General features: G+C 39.0%; 1 pseudogene; it reads right to left on the bottom strand.

Annotated features, from left to right (window-relative positions):
- Positions 1-17,663, bottom strand: part of LOC127442786 (exostosin-2-like) — a 46,455-nt pseudogene that overhangs the window by 12,285 nt on the left and 16,507 nt on the right.

The following is a 17,663-nucleotide window of genomic DNA, read 5'->3' as shown; positions in this document are numbered from 1 at the left end:
CAAAAATACCACAAAAGTAGTCCATGAGACTCGTGGGTCATATAAGTTTTCTGAAGCCTTAGATACAAAGACATGATAGAACATTTTGTTTTTCATTGAACTATTCCTGTAATTTCCATGACTTTTTCAAACCTGGAGATCAATATAATCATTATAATTCTCAAGTGTTCACACTAAAATGTGTTACTGACCTTCAGGAGGGCTCTTGTTCTGGTTGTTCTACACCACCAGTAGCTTGGCCAAACTGGGAACCTTGGAGATCTCAGTGATGACCCTAAAGAGGCTTTCGATTCGATCGCAGGTCAAAACCACAGCCGTGAACCCAGGTGTCCGTGGTGGTATGAGGGGAAGGAAGAGCGGGCTGTTCACACTTGACCATTTCTGTTGGGAAAACACACAACCAATTCACCAGCCAACTCAATGTAACTTCCCTCTCTTCAAAAATAAATGTAAGCACTTTCAATGACTTTAACCTATTTAATGACTTAATGGGCAGACTGATAATCTCCACCCCCAGCCAAAACATGGCTTTATTTGGAAACACATTTGGAAACTAGCAGAGCCTATAAAATGTAAAGATTTCTGAGAATGCTAATAACCAGCAGTGGTGAGCAGGCAATTAAAAGTGGCATGGAACGTGAAGCTTACAAACAACAAAGGTTAGGACAGAGTTAACAAACAGCTGGTGCAGCATGCCATGACCTTTCAGTGAGCCAAAGCATTTACCTAAACTTTCCACTTCAAACTTAGGCAATATGCAAGTACAATAAGCATCTATTAGCTTGCAAGCCAAGCAAAGATTTTACTCCCCATAATCTAAAGAAATATTATGAGATGGATATAGAGCTATCCTGAAAGCATCTCTGCCATTAAAGTCATCTAAAACACAGTTAATCCACTAAAGGCTTTGTGTGTAAAGGTGCTACATTCCTTGTGGTAGTCTAAATTTTTAAAAGAGGACGGATTAAGAAAGAATGTTTTCCTTAGCTGACCTGAGTGAAACCTGGCAGTGATTTTTGGAGAAAAGTACACAACGTGGAGAAACAAATACACTAAGATATTAAGAGCAGTGTTTGCATTGGCTAAATGAAATACTTCCTTGCTTTAGGCTCTTTGTCACTCCATGGAATCCTTCCATCCTTTTCCTGTTAACTGCTATGTATCTGAATTCGATTAGAATATTAAACTTCCTGGTGTTGTTCTCCAAATAAAATGCAAACATCTGTTATCCACCAAAGCTAGATCAAAACATCAATGACTCTTAATATTTCTTCGTATTTTTCCCCTTCTTGTGAAAAAAGGATAGAAACTGAGCACCTAATAAGACAGTGAAACATTTCTCTCCAGCAACTGTGATTAACATAAAATCACAGAAGCAGTTGTAGTCCACACCAATTGACTAGGGTTAATCTAATCAAGACATCAACAATATTAGTTGCCTGTTACGGATGATCTGTTTCCACATGACTCCAGAGTAGAGATGCCACATTTCCCAGGCCTTCCCCGTCATTCCATAATATGCTGACCTACTTCTTTCTATACTTAGGCCATGAGCTGTCATATAGTTAAAGGTGCTATATGTAAGATTGACAACAAGCGTTTGAAATGGGTACTGCAGTCTAAATTCAAAATATTGGAGAGTTGTCTGCCCCACCCCAGACTCGAAGTTCATGCGGGTTGTCAGAATGCTGACACTCAAATTAGCCAACTCAGCATCCGTTTTAAAGGATTTCTGGGCTTTAAGCTGTCTCCATCTTCCAAAGGCATCTCCAGTATTTATCCTTGTTTTACTACGCCTCTGGTCATGGTGGTTTTTAGACGGATGGCGAGGTTTTTTAGGTCGGGTGGAATCTGTTATCTCAGATCCAGTTCGTTTGCTGGCTTCCATGTCTGCAGCACGCAGTGTTGTTTGCCTGCAAACTTGTTCAAATCTGGCAACCCGGCGGTGTCGAAATACTGTTGGTGAGTGGGCAGTGGGTGGGATCACACAGGCCAAATCATAAACAGAAATTCCGGTCTTGAATGGAAAGTTCAAAGTAGAATATACTGGCTGTAGCATTGTTATTGGAGAAGCCAGTATTTCAACTTAGCATGTTTCCTAACTCTCTAATGACATATTATGGCAATTTTATGATTTAGTACAGTAAAAATATTACATATAGCAATTAGATAAACACAGTATATTCTTAAGTCTATTACTGGATATCTTTTTTCATATGCTTATCTGTTTTACATAAATTTCTACTTTATTCCATATGTTATTCTGTATGTCTACAGTCTTTGGGTATATATACAATTTGTTTGTGGTCACTGTTAATGCACTAGACCACCAACAAAGCAAGTTTAAAACAAAGTCTTAATGTAAAGTGATACACCCGTTAATATGGACAATTCCGATTCAAATTTGGACTTGCATTTTTCATGTTGCTATTTATCATGAGCTGTTTTGTCGAGAGTGGAATTTTATGATTGCACTCTTGTGAACTCTAGTGCAGCAGGGGTGCAGATGAGTCCTGGTAGGACCAGGGTGAAGTACGGGTGCTGGAACGCTATCGGCGTCAGTGGCTGTCTCCTGCCAGTGTGGGGCTTGGCTCATCTTCCTGGCCCACTTTAAAACAGCTTGTAAACTCCCAAAGATGCACAGACTGGAGCCCAGATCAAGTGACGCTGTAAAGTAAATATTGCGAACACTTAAAGGGCCTCTGATGCGGTCATGAAGACTGCTGTTTATTGGCTTGAAGGATAAGGACTGAACGCAGGCTGAGTACACACACACTTTCTTTGCCATTTCATGGTCCCTTTGACTTCATCAGTGGAGAAGAGACACAAAAAGAAGCAAGAAAGAATGAACAGCTTACTGCAACAACAGCATTAAAGACTATTTTAGAAGCTTTGAGAAGCTTTGGAGCCTGCAATATACTGCACTTAGCACTAACTCCTGTTTTACATCACATGCCGAAGCAGTACGTGAGCCGAGCCGAAGCGGTGCGTCACGACAACTTTCGCAGCAAACAACGCCTGTGCTTCTACACTGGCAGCATTTTCTGCTGCAGAAACCGCTCAATCTATACAGAAAATAAAGTTTAAATGGCTTTCACGAGTGAGCTGTTGATAAATATAACCAACTTGATTGTGATTAAGTCTTATTTACAGGATGATGGTGTAATCTAATGTTGTCTTGTAGAATTATTCCATGCAGTGACAGCCAACACAACAAGCTCTGCTCATTTCAAACATCATTTAATGGAAAGGGGAGGATGATGAGTCTTTGAATGTTGTTTTGCACAACAGAGGATGGTTTGATCGATCACTCTTTTTAATATAGCTTAATAATATTGTCAGAAATAAGTACTGTAATTATGCACAACCATTGAATACAGATATATCTTTGTTCAAAACACCAGACAAATCTTTTTAAGTGTTGAGTTCTCACACAAAAAGGATGCACTTCCAAGAATATGTGTTAACTCTACAGGTAGAGGTAAATGCTTTCCATGCTTTTTTCTTTGTTAATTAATCCTAATAAAAAGTAAGTTGAGGGTAATTAGCGCACTTTGTTTCTCCATAGTGAGTCTTGTGTCATCCATCGTCAATACAAGACTGAGGTAAGTTCTAAATTTACTGACCACACGTGGAGTCGCATGCATTTGTCTAACTGTTAGTACTCGCTGTGTATATGGGTACTGCTTTTAACCCTTTAGACCTGCTCTTTATAATAATAGTATATAACAGGCAGTTTATTTTGTTTAAGCCTATATGTAGTGTACTCTAGTTTTAGATTAAACTGTATGTCTGATTAAGCTATATATTTAAAATGCATTTATTTCTTGTCATTTAATTTTTTTTGTAATTAATATTTTGTATTGATTCAAAAGTACACAACAGAGAAAAACACAACACATACACATCGAATCAACATTTAACAATTAAACCCCACTAATATCCCTCCCCAATCACCAACCCCACCCTAACCCCCAACGAACACCCCTGTGGTCACATTTAATACACACAACATTTTTTTTATATATATATATATATATAAAATAAACATACATAATAAAACTAAACTTCTCTCTCCCCATCCCCTCCCCACGAGTCCACCAAAAACACTAAATAATTACCTAATTTCCTGACAAGTCCCCAAACCCCAGCCTTCTATTTGCCACCTCCTCGAAAGCTGCAACCCTCCCCATCTCCGCACATCACTCCGGAAATGATGGCGCTCCGTCCGACTTCCAACCCCTTAAAATAATTTGTCTGCCAATCATGATACTGGTAAGAACCCAATTATTTATATGTTTATCCCCCAAATTTACAGTACTGTGCAAAACACTTAGGCACAAAAGCACCTAACACTGATGTTTTGTTTCACAAAAGCTTTTGTCTTAAGATGGTTATTTATATCTTCAGCTTTAGTGTGTCAATAGGAAATATAAATGTTAGACTCACAAACATTACTTTTGCAAATATAAAAGATTAGAACAGAAGAACAGGGAGGCCTGTAACAGATGTCATGGCCCCCACAAAGCCCCCCACTGAACATCGTGTCAGTCTGATATTACATAAAGTGACAGAAGCAATTGAGACAGCCTAAATATATAGAAGAACTGTGGCAAATTCTCTAAGAAGCTTGGAACATCCTATCTGCCATCAACCAACAAAAACTGTGTCCAGGTGTACCTAGGAGAATTGGTGCTGTTTTAAAGGCAAAGGTGGTCACACTGAATATTGATTTAGCTTTATGTTTACTAGACTCTGTATGACATTAAGTGATAAATAAACTATTTATGTCATTATTTTTGGAGACATACACACTATGCAACATTTTTCACAAGTGCCTAAAACTTTTGCACAGTACTGTATGACCACCCCATCGCCCAAAATACAAAGTCGGGGGCAAAGTAAAATTTGAGTGCCCAAAATGACAACACAAACAACTCTGAACCTTTAACAATTTAATTTTTTGGATCTTAACACCCCCCCAAAAGACATGGGTAGTGTCTCCAACTTCTGATTGGCATCGCCAGCAGGTGGGTGTGTCTTTAAGACCAAGCCTATACAATCTAGAGGGTGTCCAATAGAATCGATGTAAAATCTTGAATTGCATTAGGCGCACCCTTGCATCTCTGGATGCAGACTTGACGTTATTTAAAATCCTAGCCCACACTCCCTCCTCCAATACCAAATTTAAATCTTCCATAATCTCTTGAGAGAATTTGAAGCTCCGTCCCCCAGACTCTGAATTAGCAGGGAGTAATACACTGATGCCTCATGACCTTTTCCAAAAGCAGTAATCACCTCTCCCAGAGTATCTGCCTCTTTAGGGGGGTGTGTGCTACTCCCAAAAACAATACAGAGCAGGTGGCGCAGATGTAAATACCTATAAATGTTGAACCAAATTCTCAAAAGTTCTCAACACTCCACTCTCATATAGGTCACTGAGTGTAGTAACCCCCCTCACAATCCACTCTGACCAGCAGAAAGGGGTCTTATTAATACATAATTTAGGGTTCAGCCATATGCTTGAGGCAACATTTAAATAAATGTCTGAATTAAACACTCTGGCCACTTTTGTCCACACCGAGTGCAAATACGAGATAACGGAGTGTAGTTTAACTTCTCCGGTTGGTTTAACAGAAAGGCTTTGCAATGGTAAAATAGTCAATAGTCAAAAATTTTGTCAATACAAAACCAGGGAGGGGCTCTTTCAGGTGGAAGCGACCAATGAGCCAAATGTCTGAGACCAAATGCATAATAATAAAACAAAATCTTAAGCCCACCTTTGTCATTCGGCCTATGTAACTTATTAAAATGCAATCTAGGACGCTTACCATTCCAAATGAAGGACTTCGCTATGTTATCAAATTGCTTAAATTAAGAGAGGGGGATATCAACAGGGAGAGATTGTTGCAGGTGGTTGAATTTTGGAATACAAATCATTTTAATAACATTAACCTTCCCAATCATAGATAAATGTAATGAAGCCCACCTGCCCACATCGCTCGAAAACCTTTTTATTAAGGGGTCAAAATTAACTAACTAAATCAGACAAATTTTCTGGGAATAAAATGCCCAAATACTTAATGCCCTGTTTGGGCCACTGGAAGGCGCCCGGCTGGAAAGCCGTTACTGGGCAGTATGTTGTCAGAGACAAAGCTTCGGATTTAGACCAATTGGCTCTGTATCCCGAGAACTTAGAAAAGGAATTAATAATTATATGGAGGCAAGGCATAGATCTAGTGGGGTCGGAGACGAATAATAAAATATCATCTGTGTAAAGCAAAATCTTATGTGCCACACCTCCCACCACCACCCCTGGAAAATCACCTTCCCTTCTTATTGCGGCTGCTAATGGTTCCAGGGCAAGACAGAACAATAATGAGGAAAGAGGGTAACCCTGCAGGGTGCCCCTATCCAGAGTAACATAATCTGAAATTAATCCATTTGTTTGTACAGCCGCTACCATGTGTCTATAAAATAACTTAATCTATCCAATAAAAGTATTCCAAAATCTTAAAAATATAATCCCATTCTACCATATCAAATGCCTTTTCGGCTCAAGTGAGATGGCCACGAACGGATTCTGATCATTCGCCACTGACCACATAATATTGATGAAACCCTTAATGTTATCAAAAGAGCTGAGGTGCAGAATAAACCCCACCTGATCTATGTATAAGGGATGCCATAACTTAATCGGTTAGCCAAAATCTTTGACAATATTTTAATGTCTAGCTGGATCAGGAAAATTGGACGATAACCCTTACACTCGCTTGGATTTTGTCTTTTTTAAGAATCAGACTGATCCGGGCTTGTGTCATGGTTGGTGGAAGCTTTCCATTCTTTAATGATTCCATATAAACTTCTAACAAAAGTGGAGCCAGTTCTGTAGCATAAGATCTAAAAAATTCAGCGGCAAAACCATCTGGCACCGGAGCCTTGCCTGTAGGCAAGGCCTTAATTACCTGGCCAAGCTCCTCCAAGGTTATCTCAGAATCAGTATCTTTTTAGCTCAGTTGTCAGTTTAGGGAGTTCTAATGGTTCCACAAAGTTTCTAATATCTTCATCAGTAGATGAAGACGTGGAACTATAAAGATCAAGATAGAATTATTTAAAAGCATTATTAACATCAGTGGCCTAGGTAAAAATATCACCACCAGCAGATTTCACTGAGGGAATGGTAGAAAAAGACTCTCTCTGCTTTATATATCTAGCTAAAAACTTCCCTGCTTTGTCCCCTGACTCAAAGTATGACTGTCTTGCCCTGAATAATCAAAACTCCACCTTTCGCGACAAAATAGTATTATATCTGTATTTCAATCGGGTCAATTCTCTGAGGCCATCAGACAACATTCGGCGCTTCAGCTCTGCCTCTGCACTTTTAATATTCCCTTCCAACTCCACGAGTTCTCGTGCTTTGGATTTTTTGGTGAATGAGGCATACTGCATGATCCGTCCCCTAAGAACCGCCTTAAGTGCCTCCCAAGCCACGCCCACAGAGGATATTGAGGACCAGCGGGTCTCCACATAAACATTGATTTCAGCTTTTAACATTTGTTGGAAATCAGTATTTTGCGAAAGGGATACATTAAAGCACCAACTATATGATTTCTATTTCTCACCTCTAAACTCACCAGGGCGTGATCTGAGACTAAGATGTTTCATTTGAACAATCAACAATAGATGAAATGAGAGAATTATATATATATATATATATCTTATGGACTGATGAAAAACATTTATAGTCCCTACCAGATGGGTTTGAGTACCAAGGACTGAATCAATCAAAAGATTAAAGTCTCCTACCAATATTATATCATGAGGGGTGCCTACGGCTTGCAACATCCCTTCAAGATCTATAAAAAAGCCCTGATCATCAGTGTTGGGTGCGTAAATATTAGCCAAAATCAACCATTTCCCCTGAATTTCTGCTAAAACAATAATGACTTCCTAATTTATCTTTAATCTGTTTGAGACATTTTAATTGTAGATGTTTACTTATCAATGTAATGACCCCCCTGCTCTTACTTGAGCCAGCACTGAAGAAAGCATGTCCACCCCATATCTTCCCAAATTTTTCAGCTTCCTACAGGGAAAGATGCATTTCTTGAAGAAACACAATATCATATTTCGTACATTTAAGAAAAGAAATAACCTTCCTTCTTTTTATGGGGTGCCCCAATCCATTCACATTCCACGTGGAGAGAGAGAATCCATTCATATTAACATTCGACATTTTGACATATGAGAAAAAAATAGACTGTGTAAATAAAATAAATAAATAAATACAATTATAAAGACCACAGTCCAACATGAGTGCAACAGTCAACCCGAACTTCCCCCTGAACCAAACAAACAGAAAAAAGAAAAACATGCGCATTAACTCCACGTATGACAGCGCCAACCGGCGTCCATCTCTCTAAACTCAAACAGTCCATGTACGCCTACGAGAGCCCCCGCGACAACTTTGCCATCGGACTGCTCAAGTCCGGTGTTCCCACACAAACCTTGTGAGACAGAATTACATAACAGAAGAAAATCCACAAAACAAAATCCAGCCAATAGGAGGCATAAACACAAGGCACGTGCAGATTCATCCATAACTGTCCCGAAAGAGTGTTATTCCACAAAACAAACTCCGGCCACTAGGCGGAAGCAGCACAAAAAGAAACAAAACAGGCGCCCCGTTTCCTCGTACGGTCAAGTGAATGTTCAGTGACTCAAGTTCACTTGGGAGCAACATTAGAAACACACCATGACTTCCTCAGTCCATTGATTTTATGAAAGACATCGCTTGTTGTGGGCATGTAAATATTTTGCGGCCATCCTTAGTATCTATTCTCAATTTGGCCGGGAACATCAGTGCAAAAAATCGACCTTCCGTTGATGTAAGAGTTTCTTGAAGGAGTAATATTCCACAAAACAAACTCCAGCCGCTAGGCGGAACCAACACAAAAAGCAACAAAAAGGTGCCCAGCTTCCTCAGACAATCCAGTGTATGTTCAATGAGTCAAGCTCATTTGGATGCAACATGAATATCACCAAATGGCTTACTCACCCCATTGTCTATATGAAGGACAATGCTTGCTGTGGGCATGTAAATATTTTATGGCCATCCTTAGTATCCACTCCCAATTTAGCCGGAAACATCAGTGCAAAAGCGACCTCCCACCGATGCAAGAGTTTCTTGCACTCCTTGAATCGATTACGTTTCACTCCCGTCGAATATGCAAAATGCTGCGGTTCCTCCAAGAAAGCCCTCCTTCACTCCTCGCCCCACACAACATGAGATCTTCATCGGATGATCCCAGAAATTTCTGCAGATCTCTGAGCTCGCTCAATTTCCAACTTATAGCCTGTTATGTCGGAAAGAGCTTGTCTAGGAATTTCACCATATTTCGGCCTTCCTCATGCTCAGGAATTCCAACAATTCGTACATTGTTTTGCTGATTATGATTCTCAAGGTCTTCCAACTTTTCCCAAACGCGTTCTAAATCTACTTTGGTTGCTAGCGGGTTAGCAGCTAAATCCCTCTCCGATGACTACAGATAATCAATCCGTTTCTCGACGTCCCCGATTCTTGTAACCAACTCAGAGAATTTCGTCTCCCTGGAAATGATTGATAGACGTATTAGACGTATTAAGATCCTCCAAATCTGCCACGACCTTCGTCAGCATCACCGACATGCTGGACAGTTGACGTTGAATTTCTCCCACCGCACCGTCCAAACTGAGTCCCTGGTGTGCGGCCTTGTCAGGGGTATCAGCTTGAGCACGTAAGTGTCTTTTAATATCTCCAGAGCCCAAGGATTTTGAATTCTTTGACATATTGTCTTCATAGGACAGTTATGCAACAGAGTGTATCAAATCTTACTGGTTTATAACACAAAAAGATTGAAAAACTAGCAAAGTGTGCAGCGCTCGCAGTTCACACTTCCGAACCCCGCATGGCGCCACGCGACTCTCTCTGTCATTTAAATTTTTTGTTATTATATTTTGTTTTCCTACGAGCAGTAATTAATACAAAAACACACAAGACTACAAACATATGCTTATTCTGTGCAATATCTACTTTCTCATGTCAACTCATCTTTATGAAGCCAATCAACAGTCACTTTAATTCAACGTGAGCAGCGTATGCAAAAATAGACTCAGTGCCGCCGAAACTCCCATTGTAATGCACTCATTTGTTAACATGAGCGCTGAAAGAAAAAAAAAAAAAAAAACACACAATCGCTCTGCTTCTACCCAGCTTTGGTGTGCAGTGTAAAAGAGGCATAATGGCTACAATAACATTGTTTTTTCTTCAACATTCTACCTTGCTGCAATATTAAGTGAAGATTTGGATTGGATGTTTAGATTCCTAAGACTCCAAGTATACATGATACAATGAGTAATCAAATATTTGAAGGAAGAATGTCAGCTGAGGAAGTGCCTGTAATGCACATCATGCATCACCTCGCAGAGGCCAGCTGTGGTCAGATTAACGTGTATACACACTGGATTGCATAATCTAGGTCTGTTAGGCTGACTTTGAAAAATCTGATTTCAGAAGACTAAAGCATTTAAATTACATTTTAAAAAGACACATTTTTGTAGTCCGACAGGAATCAAACTTTTGAAAAAGTGCATGTAAACATTCTGACAGACTACTGAATAAAAATAAAAATAAAAAACACTTTTTTTGTCTGTTTGAAGTTTCCATTTTTTGTGTGAGGTCTTCATTTAAACTTAATTTTCCTTTATAACTGTAGTAATAACACTTCCTGCAAATAAAAGAGGTTGCAGTTTGATTAAAAACTCAAAGGCCCCAAAAAATGAGGCCTGTAAGGGTAGATTCTATGTCACTGATAGCCTACAGCATGGCTGTGAGCGCACTTCACCCTCCAATATAGCAGCTGCTGCAGGTGCCCACAAATACAGAGCAGTGGTTAACCAGCTCTCTAGCAGCGTCCGCCACGGTCTGTCACCATGGACACAGCCGTCCTTCGCACAACATCAGTCAACCATCCCACTAATAAAAAAACGAACTTTATATGCCAATGGAAATTTCTTTGAGGGGCCTGACAGACACTAAAGCAGAGGGGGGAAATAATTAAAGTACCACTGTGACATATAAGTGGTAAGATGAATAAAGAAGAACACAGGGGTGTGGTGTATGCAAGCTCAGCCAAAATGCTCTGCTCTAATTGGGCAGGCTCCAGTGCGGTTCAGTGTATGCTGAGACTTTGCGTTTTGTAAAAGTAAATAAGCTTGAAAACAAGACAAATTTTTCATTCCGACAGTCAACGCAAGTGTTCACCTTCTATGTGGAACCTGGGTAAATGTCTGGGTACTCAAATTTTGGCTTATTTCTGTAAATGTAAATTTGCTCAAAACCAAAGTTAGTAGTATACGGTAAGAACAGACTCTCCAAGGTCTGAAATACTTTGTCAAATGTCCTCTTTGAATCTCTTAATCTCTTTTTAAAAATAGATTATGCGGAGAGGAATTCCATCACCTAATGACAAGGCTGTTATTAACATCTCATCTTGTATATGAAAGTGTGGGGGTTGGGTATAACCACATATGAAGAGCTTGTTATTGGGTACCAGTATTCTTTTGTCGAACGTAAGAGGTGGTACAGGCGGCTCGAGTGACGTTGAGGGATTGCAGACCGTTTCATGTGGGCCGAGGGAGCTTGGCGAGTCTTGCAGCTGGGATCATACTAGTACAGCTTTGGGATTAGTGGAAAATGGAACCCAGATGAAAGCATGGACGCCTGTTCAACTGCAAAGGCTCAGTGCTGAAACGTTTACCTCCAGATTCTCATTGAAGCTGATAGGCAGCGATTGCTAACATCACAGACTGGGCTAAAATAAGAGCTGCATTTTAAGTGACAGGAGAGACAGCGGCTTCCTGCAGATTTGGACTGTCGGGAATAGGCAGTGGTCACGTTGCTTTAATTTCGTCCCTCAAACAGATGAACAGTGTCTGCCTTCTTATAATGCAAGAAAGGAGGTGCCACAGATGAGAAATGTATCCTTCAATGAAACGCATAAGACGCAAAGTAGTAGCTGGAAAAAAAACATTACACTTTATTAACATTCTGTTATTTCAGCACTTAAAAGGCTGAACTGGTGCCCCAAAAACAAGTGATGTTAGGAATTCTTCTCAGATTCTTAGTAAATGTACAATGGAGTATAAAGCATTCATTTGCTTAGCACAGGCTGAGTTTAAGTTCCCTAAGAACTCGAGCACAAAAAGCTGCCTGTACTGACATCTCAAAAGGCAGATCTGGAGAAATGTGCTTTCAATTAAATCCCAGTGGATGTAGAAAAGCAGAACAAGAATTGCACAAGATTTATGTACTGCTCCAATTCTGCTCAGTGTGCTTTTAACGAACGTTGAGAAAGTATTTCTTCTCTCTCGTAACTCTAAAGCAGCCAAAAGTCAATTAGCCTCTTGTGGGTCCGGATCCCTCTGTTGGATCTCTGTGACACTACTCACACCTGTTTACATGTACTTAACCCTTACATTGTGTTCTGGTCCTTTTGACCTGGTTGTTGTTGTTTTTTTTGTTTTTTTACTTAATCCAATTGGAATAAAATTCCTTGACTTTGTTCACATATGGTATCTGAAAACACAAAAACAATTGACCATTTTATTTACATTTTATGTTTTATTTCACTTTGTTGCACCTGTTGTGTTCCCGGTCAAAAATGACCGGCCATTGGAAAAAAAAAATATTGTGTTCAGGGCCCAGTCCAACCATCTGATGAGTATGTGTACTTGCACACATAAAGTCCTCGGACATGCGTACGCACTCACACACACACCTTTTGGTTTCCTAGGCAAGCTCTGAAATTCTGTATGATTTTTACCAATGCAGCTAAGGTTCAGAGGTTGCCTAGAAATCCAAAGGGCATGTGGGGTGAGCTTGGACATGTGTACACACACACACACACACACACACACACGTGGTGTTCCCAGTAAGAAATGACTGGCCATAAGGAATGAATGGATGAGGTTACAAAAAGGAAAAAAATGATTGTTCAGGAAACTGTTCAACCATTAGATGAGCACATACTGTATGTACATGTGCAACATAAACACACACACACATCCTTTGACATCCCTAACAACTTCTTAACCTTTCTTGACTCCATAGGAACAAAAGAACATTTGAAAAAATGTTATAACAATGTGTTTTGGGAACTTTCACATTCACTCATTCAAACACACCCATTGATATCCCAGGCAACATTTGATCTATTCTTGACCCCACAAGAATAAAGGAAAAATTTTATAGCAATGTGTTTTGGGAACTTTCACATTCTCACAAAGTGTAAGAACAACGTTTACTAATATATAGAGGCTTTACCTTGTATGAGGTCAGGTCAAGAAAGCCTACTATCAATAAGTTCCAAAAAAAAGTAGAAAACCTGTTCAAAGTACTGGAAATCAAGTTAACAAAAATATCTAATGAAATATCTAGTGAAAATATATTCATAATGAGAGATTTATATACATTTTAATGGGCAGGTCATTTTTGACTGGGAACACCCCAAGTGTGACTTTCTGCCATTTTCTAAAAAAATAAAAGAGTTTAAAAAAAAAAAAAAAAAAACATTGGTTAAACATTATAGTGTGATAAACAGGACAGAAAACTGTATGGTATTTAATACCGTAAAAATATAAAAGAATTGCTTTAGCTCAGGTAATCTAGGCCTATTACTAGTTACTAGATATCAAGTTGGAAAAAAGATCTAAAGCAATATTTAGTAATAATATATGGATTATGTCAGATTCATAAACCATTTAGAAAGGCATCATTTTGGCCCGGGAACACAAGGAGTGGTAGCCAATGAGGACACAGCACAAGGGTTGAGAAAAGGGTTTATTCCAGGGTTTTTGCAGGAAGCAGTGTTCTGAAACATCGCGTAAATGCGAACGGCATTTTCCTTATGCCACTAAAGGCATTATAAGAAAGAGGTGTAACACACCTAGGTTTCCCCGGCAAATGTGGCTTATGTGGCCATGTAAACGCATGTGTGTGGAACAGACCAAACAACTAACATCATAGGATGTAGCCCTACAACATAACATAGTCAACATAGCAAAAATAAATTAACATTTCAAGGAGTACAGGGGGAAACTACACCAATTTATACACACCAGTTTAAAATATCGACTATTGTCCCTCAAGACCATTTACACAATTGTCGCAGAGAAAATATGTTGCTGTGGAGAAAGCTCGAGCAGCATGTATATGGGGGTAAACAGATAGCTGCTAACACAGCGCATGTAAACAGGAAAGCTGCTTTCATGCCTTAAGCAGATTTCTGGCAATAAACTGCTTTCTGGTTTCCATGTAAACAAGCTGTATGAGAGGTGGTGAGACAATGAGAAATGACAAAGAATGACAACATCGGCAGAAACTCCTAATGAACTGCATGCTTCTTCTATTTCTGGTCTCAGCTTTGACAGCACTGAAAATTAGAGATGAGGTCACGAACAAAATTATGTTGGGCCATTGCCTACATGAAGGCAACATTCATGAAACTGGGATCTATGCTCCATGCTCTTTAGCACAAGTGTCAAATTAAAGGCCTACGGGCCGAATCTCGTGAGAAGCGTTGATAGCGAAACCCGTCTGAATGCGGCACAGAATTCTCTATTGCAAAACTCCAAATGTCTTGGTGATTAAACTAGTTTAAAATCATATTAAACAGCCCATACATTCTAAATAACACAGACAAAGAAAATAGGAGAAAACACCACATTGTGCCATGACATAAATAAGAAGGCTTTTCAATCCACACATCGCAAACCTTTTTTTACAATGGATTCACTGTAGTAACACTTAATATTTTGGCAGAAATAGTTTCTAAATGTATTTAGACTACAGTTTTTCATAACAAAAATGAAACCATGGTTACTTAACCATGGTAGTGAGGAGTCATGCATGGTTTTACAGGTGGTCACCATGGTCTTATAATAAATACCATTGTTAAAACTATGGATGCTCTGGAAGAACCATGCCATGGTAAATTTCAAATAATTAATAGCTATTATTTTTTTTTATGTCTGATTGTAGGAAAATTTAACTGGATTTGTTTGCCATCAGAAAGTCCAAGAGATAACTGCACTTTCATAAGTAGGAGCCTGATGAAAGGAATATTAAAGGAGACACAAATTAGTCACTCTGTCAGAATATTTCAGTTTACACTAGCCTTATATAAATGGTGTAATTTTTTCACAGATGTTACTGTTAATATCATCATTTACATCTGCATCCCAAACTCAAAATCAATACTTATAGTCGAATTTGAATATCAATGCCCAAAATATGCAATATTATTTGTAATTGCATGGGTGCTACAAAAACATGTTCCGGTGCCACATTTTCAGCTGGCCCTTTGAGGGCACACATAACGCTTATGTGGCCTGGGCTGAAATTGAATTTGACACCCCAGCTCTATAGAGGGCTGACTGGCAGGCGAGTGGCCATTCATGAGAGGTTTCAGCATTCTGAAGCTCAGACCAAGACTGCTACTGGTTAACGCACCCACTGCAATAATGACTTTTGCCAAGCTGTCGGTTTCTACTACCAGAATAAAGAGAAATAACACATAGCTGGATAGTACAGGTCCACTTCTTTATCAAGAGCTCCCTTTCAGAAGTACAGATATCCATAAATTGCCAAATTACTAAAATTTGGATTAAAAAAAAAAAAAGTAAAGCCTGAATTCCACATCAAATCAAAATATAATGGAAAATTTACCATTTTCAGTAAACACAACTGTCCTGTTCTTAAAAAAAAACAAAAAAAACATGTTACTTACCTCAAAATTTGTCTGCAAGACATGAGGACAGTGGACACTATTACAATCATACCCGATACTGATTCTGCACTTTGCCTGAATAAAAGCCTATTCACCCCATGTCCAAATTTATAGCATGAAACACATGCATTTTTTCAAGTATTTATAATGAAAAAATGCATCTCTAGGAACTTCACAGAATTTCAAAATAGAACACTGCAATGATATGTTGTTTTAATGTTTGAATAGCAAAAAAAAAATAATAAAAAAAAAATAAAATAAAAATGATATATAATCGCATTCGTTTTGGTAAAAAAAATTACACATTAGTCGCATCTGTCAACTTGGTGTCAACAGGCCTTAAAAAAATTGCACTAATCTCCACCTCTTTCAAAAAGCCTTATACATACAGTACATAAATAAATGAATAGTACTTTTGAAGTCTGATATGAAGACTTATATCAGTAGCCTCAAAGCCATTTTGTTTTACAGTACATGTTGATCAGTTGAGTACTATAAAGAGACCAAAACGGTTACTTACAACAACAGGAGGATTGTTCCATTCTTCATAGGTGCGAGCTGCATATGGGTAGATGCGATCATTAATGATCTGGAGAGTCGTCATGCCAATAACCTTCATGGAGCTGAAATACGCTTCCCAGAACCAGTGGGCCTAGGAAACAAATTCAATTTTTTTGGGAGAGCACTAAAACACAGACAAACTGATAAACAGAAATATATATATAAATATACACACACACACACACACACACACACACACACACACACACACACACACACAAAACCATGTGAAAGATGCAAACCAAAAGACAAACGATAAGGCCTTTTGGATCCCGGTACTCCCACCATCCTGCTCGTGCCTTTATGACCCCTGCACACTTTCAAAGGCAAAACAGCCTATTAAAGCCTGATGACATGACTGCAGGGACCATTCCAGACTGTTATGAGCCCTTTAGACTATCAGTCTTTTAAAAAAATTTAACTCAAATGGTACCGAGGCAACAGCTAAACTTTAAGGGCAAAGGTCAGGTAATTTTACACCATACTAGCACAGAGACGTGCTCCAATGTAATGCCAATTTTGCAAAATTACAAGTCTTTTGAAGCCATCAACTTTGAGTGTGGAACAGACAAAAACATTTTTAGTTGCTATTAACTAACATTAAAAATCTTGACATCTACCCTAGCCTCCACCGCCTGGCACGTTCATCAAATTTTTATGGTGCTTTAGGCTCCTTTTTTGAAGCTTGAAAGCCTCAGTCCCCTTTCACTGAAATTGATTGGAAAAGAACGACCAGTACAATTCTTCAAAGTTTCTCCACGGAAGAAACAAAGTCAGGTTTGGAACGACATGATAATAGAGTAAATTATGACAGAATTTTCCTTTTAGGATGAACTAATCCTTAAAAAAAAAAATGCCTTAGGAATGATCCATGATAAAAGTTCCTCTCATTTGTTTCCTTTTTTTCCCCCCCAAAGGTTATTGGAGTCTTTTCGCCAATTCTAGTTTGAGTCTTCTAGTTAATTTCCACTGATATCAGTTACTAAAAAATTCTGGTAACTGGTCAAACTTCAACCTGACTGTAAATTTGGCAATACCTTTGTGTAAACTATATTATTCACCAATTAAAAAGATAAATAATACATAATCTGTCACTGCAAGGACACACAGACTTTACTCTCCGCTGCCCGATCCATTAACAAACCCAAAGCTCCAGCAGTAAGGGGTGAGGAGCACATAAGAGTTAATTACCCATTAAACAGTGCTATCTCCAGCTAGGAGGCGCCATGCCGCAGTGACCCAGCTCCACCCTTCCTGGTCCTGCATGACCCTGCG

The sequence above is a fragment of the Myxocyprinus asiaticus genome, chromosome 1, assembly GCF_019703515.2.
Source record: "Myxocyprinus asiaticus isolate MX2 ecotype Aquarium Trade chromosome 1, UBuf_Myxa_2, whole genome shotgun sequence".
NCBI classification, from domain to species: domain Eukaryota; kingdom Metazoa; phylum Chordata; class Actinopteri; order Cypriniformes; family Catostomidae; genus Myxocyprinus; species Myxocyprinus asiaticus.
This window is presented reverse-complemented; position numbering and strand designations above follow the sequence as displayed.